At 36.6% G+C, this 19,208-nt stretch overlaps 1 long non-coding RNA gene across 1 annotated transcript; it reads right to left on the bottom strand.

Annotated features, from left to right (window-relative positions):
• Positions 1-4,177: 4,177 nt before the first annotated feature.
• On the bottom strand, positions 4,178-17,469 carry LOC149777674 (uncharacterized). The gene is made up of 4 exons (XR_016415441.1): positions 17,350-17,469; positions 11,787-11,914; positions 9,370-9,523; positions 4,178-5,571 (listed from the first exon to the last, which is right to left on the bottom strand). It is a non-coding gene; the product is annotated as an uncharacterized LOC149777674 (long non-coding RNA).
• Positions 17,470-19,208: the final 1,739 nt, after the last annotated feature.

Below are 19,208 nucleotides of genomic sequence, written 5' to 3'. Positions count from 1 at the left end.
AAGATTTTGGCAAATTCCACTGACGGAAATGGCAAGGGAAATTTCGGCATTTGTGACATCTGATGAACTTTATCAATATAAAGTGATGCCATTTGGGCTGGATGGTTCACCTCGTCTTTTTCAACGTTTAATGAACATGATTACATCTGGTCTAGATAATTGTGATGTTTACATCGATGATGTCATCTGTAACGACACTTGAAAATATCACTTAGAGACATGTCTTAAACTCTTTGACAGACTCATAGATGCAAATCTGACAATTTATCTTAAAGCGAGTTTTGTCGTGCTTGTGTTACATTTCTAGGATATACTGTGGGAAACAGACAAGTTAAACTTGTAGATGCTAAGATCAAGGCTGTCTCCAAATTTTCTGTGCCTATCTGTAAAAAGCAACTGATCCAATTTTGGGGTATGGCTGGATAGTATTGGAAATTTTGTTCCAATTCTTCCATAATTTCTGAACCCCTGACAAATTTGTTGAGCAAGAAAACCAAGTTTCATGGTCTGAAAAATTTCAGGAGGCTTATTACAAGTTAATGACCATACTTTAGAGTGTACCAGCTCTTTCAGCTCCAAAATTCAGTCAATCATTTAAAATATCTGTTGACGAAAGGGATGTTGGGGTTGATACAGTACTGGTTCAAGAAGACAAAAGTGGTGTAGATCACCAGAGAAATTATTCCGCAATAGAGAATGAATGTTTGGCTTTGATATTGGCATCGCAACACTTTAATGTTTATATTAATTCATATCTCTTTTCCAATTCTTGAGTTTAGCGATCACAACCCACTTACTTTCCTTGGCAAGATGAAAAACAAATCAGAGACCATGAAGGTGGAGTTTAATGTTACAGGAATACAATATTGACATTAGGTACAGTTTAATAGCAGCTGCATTTCTCGTGTCTTGTAATATTATATATCTTCATGTATTTTTTATGTCATTCGTAAGATTTCATCTTATGTCATTTTTTTAATCACAGGTATATTTGGCTAATAATTATAAGAATGAGTTAATGCGTAAATCTTTCTTTATTAGGGGAAATATATTTATTTCATTTGCATGGTTTGTTAGTTTTTTTAAAAAACTATTCTATTATATACTGTTGGTAATGAAACATTGTGTCTAGTGGCAGACAGTGTCCAAAATTAGTGACAGTTTTAGTAAACAAATTCTTTTTTCTCCGAGGATCTCCATCTTAAGTGAGTTGTATTTTTAATATCTAGACTGTAATTATTGTTTTATTGTGATTTTGGTGATCTTGTAGCTAAGCTCTTTCTTGAACAATGAACTTTTGATCCTCGTCCTGGGTTTTGTTTTGCGTTTTAGTTTGTCATATAACTGGTGTTTTTCTAAAAGTCTCTTTGTGCTTTAAGATCTAGCAGAATCAAGTTGTATTATTGTTGTGTCCAGAAGTTAATTTGGGCTGGAATTTTTTTCTTTTAAGTGATTTTTCTCTGGAAATACAGAGTGCTCTTAAAAATAACATACTATTCTTGGACAGATTCACTGGGATTTATAGTGAATTCAAACCTAGAATTATAATAGTGCGTTTCAACAAAGGACTGTTGGTACAACACCACTTTTCAGGGCACCAAATAAGCATTAAATCTTTCAGCGTTGGATTTTTAATACGGATTTCTCGTAAGTTTATTGAAAACTTTTTTCATTAGGACTTGCGTCTGTAATTCTAGAATTATTTGGGGATTTAATTCGCAATACCGTAAGTTTTTATTTCTTCATTTTCACTTTGTATTCTAAAGAAATGAAAAGCTTGTTGCTTTCACTCTTTTCTGTTACTTATTTAAAGCGCATAGACTCTTAATATAACCCATACAACAATTTTGAAACATTCAAAGCTAAAGACTAAATCACCACCACAGACAGACTGATTACACAACTGCACAGTATATATCTAGGCCTAGCATCGGTTGCGTACGTTATATACGAGATTTTGCAGGGGTTGTACAATATTTTTCATAAAACACCAAATGCCTATTTCATAGGTTTAAAAGTATAGAATAAAAAAATTAAGACTAAAACTGGGATATGTAATAAATACAAAACCACAAATGTTTTTTTTCCGAGCCCGGGGAAATAATTAGTTTAGTACGGTGTAGGAACATACGTCTCGGCCTGACGGCCTTGACCTATTCATACGATGCATCAAACTGATTCTTTAACATGCTCTGAACAAAATAGTTGTGTATATATGTGTATAAGAGTTTACAGGAAAAAATCACCAATCTTGTCCGAATATACTCTTAAGGGGCACAAGTTAGCCAATGAGCAGGCAACAAAATATCTCGGGGGTGGAATTGTCTAGAGACCTCTCTTGGAAAAGGCAAATAGACAAGATAGTGAAAAAAGGGAACAGTAACCTTGGTTTCCTGCGCCGCAACCTCCAAATCAACAATGAAGTAAAAAGTGCGGCATATTTCACTCTGGTTCGACCAGGTCTTGAGTATTGCTCGACTGTGTGGAACCCACATAGTAAAGATCTAACAAATAAGATAGAGATGGTTCAGAGGAGAGCGGCTCGGTTTACCACAAATAAATATTGTAACACTAACAGTGTCAGTGCAATGCTCAACCATCTCCAGTGGGAATCACTCGAATCCAGGCGAACCAAGGCCCAGCTAACCATGATGTACAAGATTGCAAACAACCTAGTGGACATACCAGCAGACAAATACCTGACCCTGGCATATAGCCAAACTAGGGCAAACCACAGGAAAAAGTTCAATTAAAGTCAGCATCGACAAATTGTTTCAAGTTCAGCTTCTTCCCATGTACAATAGGGACTTGGAACAAATTACCATCAATAATTGCAGAAGCTCCTGACTTGGTATCTCACAAGCAGGTGCTTTCCAAAATCACATTCTAATGAACTAGTCAGCTGCAAGTAAGACCTAGTGATTCTCAGGGCTATGCCGGTTGAGGTTCCATATCTCATTGCCGCTACGGTAGCCGGATTGGTCTGAGTATTAAGGGACGAAAACGTACACTGACACACTTTTACTTATTTCTGCCTTTCCTGTCATTACTCTTCTGACTGTCCTATCACTTCCATCTTTACTTTATCTTTGACCAAGTACCACCCGTTGCTTAATAGTCAAGTGTGACTGTGTCAACGTATTTATAGATAAGATATAGCTATACTTCTTTAACGTTTGTTTGACACGTGTCATGTATACCAATGCAGTAGCCAATGGAATGCTGTGAATCTAACCATATTCCTTTGTAACGCTGCTTGTCGTGCTTGATTGTCATTTTAGCGTATCTATGGCTGGACACGGAAATTCCACCACGTATACCCTTTTAATTAAATATTTGTGAATATGAGAGTGCAATTCAAACTCAATTATTGTTTTCAAAGTAAGTCATCCCAGATCATTCATGGGTTTGAAATGTTTTGTGCAGTTTCTTACTTGCGCAGGTGTATGGCTATGTCACCATTTTTAAGCATGTGCACGTGATATGCTATAAATGGCGGCCAGTACACGTGGTGGAAGAAAAACCCAGAAAATCCCTTTAGAACCACCGATCCACGGGGAGGGGATTCAAAATTTCTAGCAAGCCCCGACTTTTTTGGCAAGAGCACCAAAAGCAAAATTCTATAAGTCTTTTCACTCAAAATTTGCATGATACCCGATAAACGTGCGCAAGAATAGAACGATGGTCAAATTTCACGTGTCTGTTTATGAGCTTTACGTTTGTTTTTTATCCTGGGAGTTTCCTGTATCAATGTTGGAAATCAAATCAGCACCAATTTCATCTATAACCAGATAGACAATGTCTAAGTATTTTGTAAAAATCACGTGCATATGATTTTCTGCTCACATGTAGCAATAACCTTTTCAAAATGGCCATATTGGACATCACATTGGCACAATTTACAGTCTGTACCAACTAGACTAGTCTAAAATCCATATTGATTGGTCCATATGTTCGGAATTACCAAGTAACGGATTTTCAAGTGCAAGGGTAGTCTCGGCAACATTTATTTTTCTCATGACAAACTAAACCTAGGGAGTTTTTGGTTTCGTGGGAATTCAAGTCGTTTATTATAGAACTGATAAACTTGTGCTAACGGACGCAAGCTGCACAACAGGTCTTTGCTCTCCCAGTCTTATACTAGTAGAGCCTAAAGATCAAGAGAACACGCAAAAAATTAACCTTTATGAATACTTTATTCAAACATGATACAGAACAGGCTGATAACAGAAGTATACATATTTCCTTAAGAGAAAACTAAGCCATCAAGACGCTTATTCTTCCAAACAATACCATATTAACAATTCCTAAGTAAACTGAAGAATGATGCAATAATGCCTCCTACAAGAACTAATTCTTAAATTATTAAATTAAATGCTGATTTTTACAATTATGAATTCATCCAGGGATTAAGAAAACTTTTGAAATTAAATTTGAAGGAAATACCCAGCCCAGTCAGTTATCACGATTTAGCACGAAATTCAATTGTCGGTGTCATGCCATGTAGACTGTATCCCGATATTCTGAGATGAACTGGATTAATTACATTTCTCTTCCCATGATGCAACACCAGCACATGTCCCGGATTTTAATAGTTGGGATTTACACTTACAAAAGTATACAGTCCTCGTATTGCTTCTTTTTGGGGTAATTTTGCCAACTTTAGGCACAAGTATTTTTGTCAGTGGTGACTTGACTGTACAAAACCTATACAAGATTCACTCTAATGAAAATCGTGTAAATGTTGATAAATGATTAAAAATGAGTATACACACAGGAAAGGTACACCTACTATTAAATGTGCCGTTTCATTTACTGGTTTTACAAGTTATTGCAAATTGGCTTGTGATCGAAGCTGTTGGATTAGATTTCACATTCCTGGTCAACATTGATTTCTGACATGTGCAGTTGACTTGTCTCATTACACTTCAGTCAAAGCATGTGACAACTGTATAATTTAATGATCATTCTTTACCTCAAATTTGTTATATGTAAAACTTCATACTCTATAATTACAACAAATGCTGTGAGCTCACTTACCCGTACTTCACTACTTTCATGCCATCTCTTGCACACAACCAGTTTATCATATATACTTAAAGCTAACACCATGTTCACTAGACGTACAAGCTACACACAATACAATGACATAATCCACTTTTGTCTTCATGCTAGAGAAAGGAGAAACTTAAGGTTGATTTGTCCTAGAAAGAATTGTAGGACAAAAATGTTATATTGTATGAACTGTGAAATGAACACGTCATACATTAGGCCCGATTTTCCTTTTAGATATCAAATATACTGTTACGGCAATGTATTTTAGGGAGTAATCTATATGAAAAAGCACCAGCCTAACAAACAAATTAAAATTGTGACCGCAGTATTCAAAATTCCTACTATACACTAAACCATTCAATAGTCTACACAGTACCGATACACCAAATAATCTGATCTACGTGTATGTTCACTGGTGTTGATAGGCACCGTTAGCTGTCGATGGAGTTATTTCATGGCCATCGTGGTGGTGCTCTCGTCTTCTCCTTGATCTTCCGTGTGACCCCGATCCATGTCCTAAACAAGATGTAAATGTATTTTCAACATCTTCATTCGCTGCAGGACTAAAACCATCCTTTAGAAACTGACATTTCAATATCAGGATATGCAAAGTTAAAAAAAAGCAGTAGTCAGTAGCGAATCAAATATCACCAAGAATTTAAAAAAGCATGCACTGATAAAAGTTTCAATATTGATTCGAAAGCATAATCTTATGTTGGGGTTTGGACCGAGAAAAGGAAATCCCAGTCATGGGGTTATTTGTCTCCCAACGAGGCTATGCCAAGTGGACAGACAATGTAACCCAGCGACTGGGATATCCCTGTCTTGGTGAAAAGAGATTTTTCTAAACCAATTTTTTCCAACAAAATTAAAATAACCCTGCAACTTTGCGGCTTAGATTATAAACTCGGTACTCAAAATGTTTATCACTAGCTTTATACAAGAATTAAATAGAACTTGGACGAGGGTAAAGTTCATTTCCACAACATTTCAAGCTGTAAACAAGCTCAAAGGTCACGCAAACGTGCGTGCCCAAAATCATGGACGTATGTAACGTTGATAAAATCCTTACAATCTATAATCGTGAACAAAAGTAAAATTTAACTCCAATTCGGTGTCCCAAAAGTTGAAATACCACTTATTACACTGTAAATTAGTCTAGTTATTGTCCTACTAATATCTCCAGGAATATTTGAGACCCGTTTATTGAAATTTTGCATTCGTATCGTCCCAAGATGTCCCATTAAAATCTGGCTTTGTCAATATTGCTTAAAGAGGCATCTCCCGGTTGTTTTTTAAAAAAAAGGTATATTCACACTCGATATGCAGGAAGTATTCTCTAGGACTGGAGCAGTTTTCAACACGGGTGCCATAGTGACCAAATTTGTTATCCCCCAAAAAGGTCTTATTTAAAGCAGATGTCTTGATCTAATAATGCAGTAATAGCTCGATTTTCAATGTGGTCATTATGGCAGCCATATCAAATGCTGGATCGGCACCATTTTCTTTCAAGACCAACTAGTCATCACAAGTCTTAGTATAAAAAAAGATACGACTACTCGTGTGCTTAAGTGTCAGCTATATTGACAATCATTGATTTTCATTTGGACAAACTCGACATAACCGAGTCTTCTGGTGAAAATTAATGTCACTATGCCTTATAGGGCTAGTCACAAGATGGACACTGGTCGCCGTACTGGACATCAGATCTGCACTATGTTTATTTACGCCCTGTAACATATCACGAAGTCTTTTCATGAAAAGCCCATGTTGATATGACCATTCATGAAAAGCCCATGTTGACCATAGGACCATCCATTCAGGAGGAATAGTGATGAAAACTTCAAGGTGACCACTAATGGTCATATCAGATACGAGACTGTACACATTTCCAATTATGACCAACTAGACATTAAAAATCATTGGTGAAAACCCTACGTCAATACGATTTTCCGTTCAGGACCTTCAGTGATACTATTTTTAAGACGACCACTCATGCAGCTATATTGGACAAAAGATCCGTGCCTTTTTCATTCTGACCAGGTATAAAAATTCTGGTTGAAATCACATGTCAATGCGACTTTAGGAGTAGTAGCAATAACGATTTTCAAGATGGACACGGTCCTGTTGGACACCCAATTTGCTTGATTTTCATTTAGAACCAACTAGACCTCAAAGTCTTGCTAAAAAAAAACAAAAAAAAAAAACAAAGTTGATATGACCAATGACCATCCACTGAAGGGAAGAAGTGATTTAAAGTCTCAAGACTTTATTGATGGACATATTGCATATTAGACTGGTACCGGATATTAGACTGGTACTATTTTCGTTTAAGGCAAAACTATACATTGTATGAAGTCTTGTGAAAACGTTGCGTCACTATGCGTCCATTCATGAGTAATTGCGATTACCATTTTTTGAGATGATTCACTGTGGTGGCCATATTGAACAAAAGATGAGCACCATTTTCATTTGGATCGACTTTCACAATCCATGTTCATATGACAATAATTCAGGATGAGTAGCAATAACCCGATTTTCAAGCTGGCCAATATGATGGTAATATCGGATATCTAAGATCATTTTCATTTAGGTCCAACTAGACCATGGGTTGAGTGCGTTTCATGGCAATTCAAATATTTAAGAGTAGTATAACGTTAATATACAGATAGACGATGGAAACCAGACCATCCCATAAGCTTCTGGTTTACGACTAAAGCTAAAAACCAGATATTCATGCCATTTTAAAATATTGTTCGTAAAATCTGCTCAAGAATCTAATATGATTTACCCCTAGAAACCAAGCGTTTAGTGGTGAAACTTGTAGGGTTTGAGTAACACGTGACATCCGGGAGTAGTAGTTTATGCATCAGTAATTACCTAACTACTACATCTAAGATTTGGCACGTGCATCTTTGGCCAACTCATCAACTTTACTCATTCACCTGTAAAACTTACTGAGGGTATTTTGTCACTACAGATGTTATTCATACTCCCAACTGCGTTTGTAAGAAGGTATTCTGAACAGACTATGTAACAGCATGATAGATTGATTATATGCTTTCATGCATGCAAGTACGTTACCAATTTTAGTAAACATTTAACAGGTCACGGTTATCTTGGTTGTAAAGGTAAGATACACCAAGCTATCAGTTTCATGGCTGGAACATTAACAGAACCAATAAATGAATTCTAAGCACAAATTTCTAACAAAGCCACTGATATATTAAGTACAAGTCACAATGATCACTTTAACCTCAATAAGAAAAGATCTGACTGCATTTCATGTGTGGGTGCAGTACTAAGCATTTCATGTGTGGGTGCAGTACTAAGCATTTCATGTATGGGTGCAGTACTAAGCATTTCATGTGTGGGTGCAGTACTAAGATATACAACAATTTACGATTCAAGCATTAACAGCACAAATATAAAAAGTAACCAAAGCCAGTGAAGCCTGCAATATGGGCAATAGTGACCTAAATTTAAGATGAGTTCGTCATCATGATGCATCCTCTTGTCAAGTTTCATGAGTTTAAGGATAACTACGTGCAAAAGGGATGTGTAAAAAAAAAACCTATTTGGTCATGACCTACACGCAAAAGCTGAAACTAAACCAGTAAAATGAATTGTAGGTCAAATTGATCTTGATTAAGGAGCGGTACTAAGATAAATACAATGTTTAACTCTGGTTAGTGAAGCAAAAATTGCGGATCACCGTGACCTACTTTTTAGATTGTGTGTAGTACTTGCTAAGATGCACTCTGTAAGTCTGTAAGTGTTTACCGATGCAATGTATACAATGAAAATAAAACAAACAGCTCAACAGCTTGTTAGCATCAGCCCGATCATCATGGAGGAGGTCCTACGAAACAAGACAATTTTTTCAAACATGATAAATGATGATTGCATTGCATTCCAACTAACAATCTGAAGACAAAACTAAACCAAACTGAAAACGAACACACGTACGTTGCTAGCTATACACCAATTAACATTTTGCAGCTGTGAACTGCGTTTTGTAGTCGTTACAAACAATATTTAAGAACCCAACCAAATAACCTTGTAAGGATACAGGGAGATCACTCTCCAATCTACGACTTCAAGTACATAAAAAATATTTACAAAACCAAAAAAATTTATACTTGCAAAAATATTTAAAGCAGGGTCTCACGCGACCCGTGTAGTTATTTCCTGTCACCCGGAACATGTAAATGAATAAAGATTTTAGTGATGCGGCCCTAGGGTTAATGTACTAGTCCTCGTTTGGCCCTCGTATTTATACAAGTTTGAGATTTAAGTATACATTTTGCTCACTTTGCATTATTGGGACAGCAAACTTTAGAAATCTTGTATCTTTTCCTCTGGACACAACGGTATGTAGTATCAGCACAATCTGCATCCGTAAGGCACGCGAGTGGCGTGTTCGACGATGTCATCTTTGGCTTACCAAATGCACACGCCTTCACAGCTGAAAAAGAAATTGGAATTTTTCAAGGTTTGTGAAAAATTAGGCCCTTGTCTGAAGTTAAAAATCGTGGGTTGTGGAACGAGTCCTATTTATACTGCAAAAAGATTAGTTTCCATAGGTTTTTGAGTTCATAGTTTTTAGCAATTAAAAAAATATGGTGTCCGGTAAAAATATACTGATCACATTATATTGTATCAATACCGATCCAACAACATTTGCAGCTGTAGATTCCACGATAGATACAAAATAGTAAAGACACATACTCTTTGTATAGAAGTGTTTTGCTCCAAGTCGATGGAAACAATGAGTGATGCAGCGTAGAGATACAACGAATTTGGTATGGTGTCGATACACTCCAGTTTGATATATAGAAATAAAATGAGACCATCAAGCCCATACACTTTATCAAATGCGCTCTTATCCACAAATACATAATTTTATTACATACACTTTTTTTCTCCAAAAATATGGTTAAGACAGTGTGAAAATTCCAAATCAGAAGAATTAAGGTCTTACGAGTCAATTAGGAACACAAATTGCGTAGAATCCAGTTATGTAATTCTTAGGTTAGCTGTGACCTTGATATGCGACGTTTTCACTCCAAAATCTAAGTAATTCTTAGGTTAGCTGTGACCTTGATATGCGACGTTTTCACTCCAAAATCTAAGGTTACTTCCTTGCAATGGCATCAAGTTATCCACAACGCATGATTAAGTCACGTGGACCATGTTAGTTTTTTGAAAATATTGTCTTTGCTGGTGGTTATCTTCGATATATTAACCATAAGGCAACGTTTCCTTCCTGCAAGCAACAGGTCTGGTGTATGTATGCAACATAAATTTCAGCAGTCATCAATAAAATGTTTAGCGAGTATCGCCATTGTAACTTTGATCGCAACCTTTTCATTCCAAATCTGAAAAGTTACCTTGTTACCCAAAATGCAAATCATCCACAAGTTTTGTTTTGTGGGTCTAACGCCATTTTCATCACGTGATTCGTTATGGCAACCCACAAAAAGTCATCTGTAAAGCGGGCTCCTTTGGACCACTCGCGCACCCGGGGCCGTTTCAAATTTTTTATTAAAACTTGATTTATGACTGAAATTATGACAACTTTTTTAAACATCACTAACCTTGAACCTTCGTACTCGAATCAACATGGCTACTATGCGCCATTTTATTTTCTCACAGCTTTCCAATTCATCCATCAATTACAGTGTCAGTACCTCACAAAACAGCACAGCATGCCAATGTAAAATAAACTAAAACTTGTTTACCTTGTACTCTATTTAATACGTCTTTTACTCAGTTCTCGGGATGAATCAATGTTTCTTGATTGAAATGTCTGATTTGTTTGAAGAAAACTGTACATTAAAGCTTAAACTTGTCTACTGAAAATAAAATACAAGTCAAATGCTTAGTTTCAATATGATAAAACAGTGCAATACAATAAACACTATTTGCAGATGTGGTCATTACTGTACTTTCAGAATAGCTTTTATGACGTATAGCAGAAATACAAGAAACCGTCAAATATTGACCAATGACCTTGATGACAGTTCCCTAAACCTTGACATGGTTTTAGAACATTTTCATCCCATCTTAAATGGAATGAAAATTATACAGCATTAAGGTGTTGGCCATGATCTTGAAGATAGAAATTCCAATGTGACATGTGAAGATTGGAATTCCGATGTGATATACGAAACCTTCTGGAGATGACGCACAAGTAAATCAGGTTTAAATCTCTGCTTTAAATATTGAGTGAAAGTGAAAGTTTGATGGAAAATATAAAATACCGAAACGTTACCATTACCTTGAAGATGGATCCCCAATAAAGTATGCAACACCTTAATTTAAAAAATGTGATCAAACTGCATCAACGTTAAATTTAGTTTACATTGTACTATATCTCTCCCTTTGTATAAGCCAGTCCGCTAGCCTAATAACTTTGTCTAATGGGGGGGGGGGTGCTTATTCCAAGACACAGGCATTCATAGTAAACATTTCCCAACGTGATACAGGTGGTGGGGGTAGTGTTATCAATGGAAAATAATGATAACTGTTGTACAGTGATAAAATTGCGTTCCTGTTGGAACTTGTCCAGCTACAAACAATTCCGGTCAGAAGTGACTTAACTTGGCACGGGTCGTCTTGTTTTGGCAGTTGTACGTTTATAAACTGTTTCTAGTTACATCGGGACTGTACAATAATAGTGTATTAACTATTATACGTGTAAAGACAATCCATTTTCCTCAACTTACCCGATCCGTTTTTTTTTGCCGTTGTTATTCCAACACATGCCAATAGCAGTACAAGTATTGTCACCTTTTCTAGCCACATCTTGGGGGGAGGGAGAGATTCCGACAGAATAATCAAAATATGTTTCCCTCTGAAAAACAGCATTGCCAAATAGGTTTTTTATTTTCAAAAATATATATAATGTATATAGTGTGTATACGCGTGTATGTAAGTTGATATACAGTAGCGATGTTGTGAAATTGAACAGCTGCTATTTCCATAGAAAATTAAAAGAATCACAAACGCAGCTTTTCAGAAGTATAATTGAATTGGTATACCAACATTTAAAGAATGTATAATAAATATTCCACGACACCATCCAGCCCTTTGTAAACCCAATAGGTCTATAAATATACAAACCTACTATTGACATGCGATCTTCGAAGTCCTTTCGTGACCCGATATAAATATACAAACCTTATGCAACGAAAACTACAAAACCCCTCAATGAAGCGAACCCCTATAAACGCCATGAAATTTGTAAATCTCAGATAAGAAATTTGTATATTCAAGTCTTATTGCCATGAAAATTTAAAATCCTTTCATAACGTGATGAAAATATGCAAAGCTATTAAGCAGGTTTTCTCAACACGTAGAAAATGTATACGGTAGCAAGCCTTGCACTTGTGCGCGCCGGGGACTTGAATAGGCCAAATTATTTTTTTCGGCTAATAGGCCAAATTATTTCGGTTAAGGATATTAAAATGAGCCGTCTTAACTGGCGCATTCTGTGGTCAACCACATTTCACAAAAAAATTGTCACTTTTCCAATAGCTTACGAATAACACTTAATTTAGCAAAAATTCTGAATAATCGTGAGTTCGATTTAACAATTATTTGCATTAATAAATGTTGCCGATATTCACTGTCATACGAACGTTATTTTCCTCTCATTTTGGGGATACAAGCTGCAAATCAAGTTTATAGTACGACTGAAGTCTAAGGCGAGTAGATATTTGAATGGGCATACTTGACTCACGATTTACCCAACAAAACAATCCCAAGAAATAATGAATTGCGAGACCGAAACTAACACGTACAAAAGTACAATTAGCAAACAATAAAATGTAAACTTCATAAAATATATTTTCTCGAGTCAATAGACGTACACATTTTTACTTGGTTGTTATTACACGGTACTACCAATTCGGATTAGCCATGGTTGTTATTACACGATACCAAAGTACTACCGATTCGGATTAACCATGGAGTTTATCTGCCATGTCGAAACAAATAGGTAATTCTCTCGATAGCATCATTTTACATTCGTATTCTATAGTCAACTGTACTGTTGTATACTATGGTAAACTTACAAAATTAGCTACAACAAATAAGCTGTACGGAGCAACACTTCTTATTGCTGGACAGATACGTTTAAAGTACAAGTAACATGGGTCATGTATGCGCATTTGCTCATTTTAAATTAAAGTTGGTTCTTTTGAAATTTGACACTAATTTTCTTTAACCAAAGTATTCAATTCGATTGTTGAATGCTCTGCACCTTACCTATTGCCATGGACTTTTGCAATGTTGTCCATGTACTAAACTTTGGTCAAAATAAGATCGTGTCGAATGGAATTGTCACAATCGAGGGTAGTACGAATTAGTTTATCAATACGAGTAGATTTCTTCGTTCAGTCCGGATTGTACTGGACAACGCTTTTAGGTTCATTTCGTCCAGAAATTTCTACGAACTTTAAAACTGATTGTGCCGTATGCACCTCTCGAGGCGTCTAAATAATAACCTTCCAAAGGAATATGGATGTATACGAATCCAAAATGAAGTGAATACTTGCCACTTAAATAACGGTATGTAAAATTTCCAAACGACGACACCCATTACTGAAATAGTCCGTGCTGAATGCCTACATGAACCGTGTGTGACTTGTACTATAGTCGTGTTCATTTTAGTAACGTCGCTTAAAAAAAAAAAACATTTCAATGTGGATGCCGCTTAGTTGTACACATATCTATGGTTTCTTCAGTTTTGTTTAAGTTTAAGATTAGGTCTGTAAATGATACTCTCAAAAGGTACCATACTTAATGTTGTAAGCGATCTTTCAATTTAAAGTTTTAGACAGTTGGCCCCAGCTGCGCTTGATAAAAAACGAAAGATTAGGTAACATTCCGTACACATAGCGCTCTTGGACCAAAAATGTACAAAACAGCCCACAAGGAAGAGGCAATACACAATCCATTAACATGTGCTGGTCCCTCATTATAATCCTAATATTCAAAATATTCCACTTATTTATTTTCATAAATGTTTACTTATGTTTATGTTGGGAGTGTCGGCGTTATGCTATGTCTTGAATATTCACGGCATCGTCATACAACGGTAAATTTGCCTGTTTTGACCGTATCTACTAGCGTACGAAAATGTATGGAAGTATCTACAGCCCAACTCCTGTGCGTGCGACTATTAACACATTTGTCATTGGGCTTTAAATTGGCCGGATGTTATTTACAAGGTGAACACGTATATGTAGTATATAAAGACCATCTGTTCATAACGACCGCGTTCAAACAGTCCCATTTTGTACTTCTCATAACGACCGCGTTCAAACAGTCCCATTTTGTACTTCTCATGACGACCGCGTTCAAACGGTCACATTTTGATACGGTTTAATCTGCACATACATTGTTTGCCAAGACCACATTCAGATGGTTCCATTGAGGGTCTTTTTACAGAAATTTGACTAAGTCTATACATGACAATTGGGCCCGGGGATTGGGGGGGGGGGGGGGGGCGGCACATCAATTCCTGCGTCTTTCAAGGGAGTGATCTGAAACAGATACATTAGTGGCACCAGATGAATGCACTTCTCTTTTCGCAAGACCGATGTATTGTTCTAAGTTATGGCCATTTTCTGACGTAAAGTATTATCTCTACGCAATTCTTTCCGCCGATTCAACCCAAAAGTGGTGTTGATGTAACAGAGCAAGAAAGGCACTCAGACATACTAAAAATAAAATTTCAGATCCGACACTTAAACTATAGTACCTAAATTCCAATTCATTTAAGTATTTCCTTACATTCAAAGGGTGTACTTTTTTATTTTCTCCAAATTCAAAATAAATTCTAAGACAATGTTTTGCACTCATGTTATTCTCAAAATGAAATGTGCATGTAATTTGGAGGCACAGTAAATCGTACGTTTTCCAACGGATTAATCTGAAACTACTTTCTGGCGAGTTTTCGAGTTTTCTTTGTGGTGTCCTGTATGTACGTACGCACAAACGTATTGACTGCTCTACATTTAAAATTCTTGTACGTGCAAAGGGTTTGAAATCGGGAAGACATTTACACGAGGTGAACGTGCATGTGTAGTTTCGTCCACCATCTGAAGTTCTCCGAGCTGTTACCTTTTTGTGGTGTTAAACATGTATAGTACAGAAAGCCATAGAGACCAACTATAGGTTTCCGAGCTGTTACCTTTTTGTGGTGTTAAACATGATAGTACAGAAAGCCATAGAGACCAACTGAAGGTTTCCGAGCTGTTACCTTTTTGGCGTTAAACATGTATAGTACAGAAAGCCATAGAGACCAACTGAAGGTTTCCGAGCTGTTACCTTTTTGGTGTTAAACATGTATAGTACAGTAAGCCATAGAGACCAACTGCACATATCGACCGCGTTAAAATTGTTCCATTTTGCACATATGCACATCGGACAACTTTGTTGTCTTCACATAAACTTCATGTACGAATTTTTTTTGGGAGGTGGGTGGGTGGGTGGAGGCACACAAGTCTTACATCTGTGGAGGGTTTGCAGTAAACCCTCCAGACATTCATTTGGTTTCATTGAGTTGCCTTTATACCGACGTTTGTTGCTGTAGGGTTTAACGCCATTTTTCCGCACAAGATAGGCTATACATGGCGGCCAGTATAACTGGTGGAGGAAGAACCCTGGAAAACCCAGGGAAGAACCACCGACCCACGAGAAGCTACTGGCAGGCTTTCCCACATACCCACGCTATCCGCGCCTTGGACTCGAACCCTCGCAGACAGGTGAGATGGCAGTGATCCGGAACGGTGAGCGCTTTATACAACTCGGCCACCAGGGGCCCCTATACGACGTTTGCATGTGTACATAACTTCTGGAGGAACACGTCCTACATCTTTCGAGTGATTGCCCTAAAACCTTGAAGATGTTACTGGCACGAGGTGAACATGCGCATGCGTCATCTATTGTTAGAGCGTCGAGTCTAAGTGGCAAGAAAAAAGCTGAGATCTGAAGAAATACGTTATGATGAGTTTAGTAGAACAAGAGAAAAATTGATGTTCTACAACTTAGAATAATTTTGACAAACATGTGCTATACATTTTTCGATCATGCGGTCAAAGCTGGAGTACACGAGGGGAAGCTAAAGGTTTTAAAATCTCGTAAAATCACGGTCCAAAAGGCATGCATCATGGAAAGGCATGAAAAGTATTTACCTCAGAAGGACTTCAATAATTGGTGTTGACCTCTTGAAAGATCTTGAGTCATATTTTGTGGAATTGAGTATCACATCATTGACATTTCCAAACGAATTTTTCACATGCATAAATAAGATTTACCATAAGTTACCTGCAACATTATATGGTGCATTCTTAGAAAAATGGTAAAAATGTATTGAAATCCCTCCACAGAAAGATGTTTGATGTAAACTCGTGGAACAACCTTTTATTAAAATACTGTAGTAAAATAGTGCCCCACCCCAACCCACCCGTTTTAAACAAGATTGGACTCGTTGGCATTTTAAAGAAACCTGTTCAAGAATAGTTGAGAAAAGGGATAAAGACGATTCTGGAATGCTTTAAAATGAAACGTATCAGAAAGATGCCGTACATGACAAGTATTTGGGTATCATAGCAGCTGTTACAATTTCTGTAACTTTCATTTTATGGATAATATCCAGATAAAAGTCTACAGTGTAGGGGTTTTGATAATCACATGCACATTTAGCTATGTGGAAACTGATTTTTTAACTCTGCTTGATCAATTTGAGTCATATCGTTATGATGTTAGCAGTGTATAGTGTCATCTAGCGCTGAGGCATCACGCCATGCAGCGTCATGTCACACCCAGTCGCATCATCTCGACACCAGACCTACCAATCCTTAAAATAACCTCGTAAAGCTAAGCGCCAAGTGAGGAAGTCTTTTTTTATGACTCGACCGGGTTTCGAACCCGCGACCTCCCGCATCCGAAGAGGACGCTCTAACCAATTAGGCCACCCGACGGGTCGCAGCAATGGGAATACATAAAATATACACAGGGTCAGCACAAATTATAATCATATGACAACGAGGTTGACGATTAGATTCATTCTACCACTTGGATGTAAAAGCATGGATTAAAACGTACTATGAACAACTTTCATAAAGATTGCAAGAATTGCTGCCTTTTATGGAATAAATTAGAAATATACACAGGGTTATTTATTTTTTCCGTTAAATAAGAAAAACTATAACCATACCAAATTACGTATCTGTGATGTTCAACTAATGCTTGTAGCTGTAAAATTAAACGTGTACTTACCTCGGTCAGAGGTTGTAGTCAGCTTTGATCGAAATCTATACTCCGACTACTTCTATTCTAAACGAATATATCACTTGTACCAGTTAAACACTAACACGTGCCTTTATATATATGGACCCCGCCAAACGTCATCATCGACGAAATTGTTAGGCATTTCGTGAAATACATGCGCACTGGAAGCGTTTCAAACAGTACGGCCTAATGTCCGCCAGTTTATAGCGTATAAATCAACAACATCATAACTTCAAAATTTTGTGGTTATTTATTTAAATTTTCAGTATTCACAAAAATCAATCATAATTCAGATTGTGTAAATGAGTTTCTAATTTTGTACGATGTGCTATTGTCACGGAATTGTCTGTAGTAAAATATTTATGTATCATGTGTATCTCTAATTTCTCTGCCTCGTACATCATTTCCTGAGGGTGGTTTAATTTTAGCCGTGGTTATTTCATAATAGTGAGTTCGTTTTACCCATTGCTGCACGCACGAAGTGCTGCACTGAGAAACCCGATTACCTCAAGTTCTCTAGCTGTTGACTTTCATGTATAAACCATATATTCATATTTATTTAATATTTTCATTATTATTATTATTATTATATATATATATATATATATATATATATATATATATATATATATATATATATATATATATATATATATATATATTAGACAAAGTATATACTTCCATCACTCTGTACCGCTCCGGTGGCGTAGTGGTTAGAGCGTCCGCTTCGGATGCGGGAAGTCGTGGGTTCAATCCCCGGCCGAGTCATACCAGAGACTTACAAAAATGGCACTAACAGCTGCCTCGCTTTGCGTTCAGCATTAACAGGTTAGTGTTAGGACCGGTCGGCCTGGTGTCAGGATAATGTGACTGGGTGGGACATTAAGCAACATGTCTGCGGCATGATGCCCCAGTGTCAGACATCACTATATACTCTCACATTGCAGACATCGTAGCGATATGACTGAAAAATTGTTAAAGCTACCAAAATCACATCCATCACTCTGTTGATATAATCATATAGTGTGTTTATAAATCCAATACTTGGTTACCCTTGCCGACAGAATCATACATTCTTACTATCTGCATAAAACTCTATACATAGATCCACCATGCCGATAGATCCATATATCAATTGTATTTGTTGGTAGGTTCTATACGTTGTTTATTGTTTGATTACATGAAATCTTCTGTTCCAATTAGTTCCATTTTGGAACGATATCATTTTCAGTTGTTGGTGTATGTTTAATCCATTACTGGACTAGATGGACACGATGACGGTGTCAGATTCATTCATTACTCAATTACATTAAAACTAAACATATAATTCACCAAATCACTTTTGATGTTCAAGTTAATCCAATCCCAACCCGGCCTCGTCTTCATACGGATGTGTTAACGAGTACGGAATGGCTGTCTATTCAATGACAATAAGTTACTTAAATCTGAATTCAATTTATACCAAAAGAAGAAAGAAAGAAGAAAAAAACGAGTACATCTCCTCCCTTGTCATATATTTTATTTTTTATATTTATTTCATAACTATGTAACCCAGATATTTTCCGTGAAATACTCAGTACTGAAGTATGAGACTGTATGACCTCAGATTTCAAAGCCTAACAATGGAAGAGTATACTTAATATTTCGTGAGAAAAAATAACAGCAATTAATTTTAGATATTTTGTCAAATATAAGAACATAAGTAGTTAAATGCATTTTAAAAAGGTCATTATTAATCAAGGGCAAATTGTGTAAAATTTCACTTTTCATTTTATTATACATTGTCCAAAAGATTCAATTATATTAATTAATACATTTTTGCATCTTTTTCAAAGGCTGCTTGTGTC

Source organism: Sinohyriopsis cumingii, chromosome 17 (assembly GCF_028554795.1).
Source record: "Sinohyriopsis cumingii isolate HCF-2022 chromosome 17, ASM2855479v2, whole genome shotgun sequence".
In the NCBI taxonomy this organism is placed as follows: domain Eukaryota; kingdom Metazoa; phylum Mollusca; class Bivalvia; order Unionida; family Unionidae; genus Sinohyriopsis; species Sinohyriopsis cumingii.
Note: the sequence above shows the minus strand (reverse complement) of the source record. Positions and strands in the feature narration are given on the sequence as shown.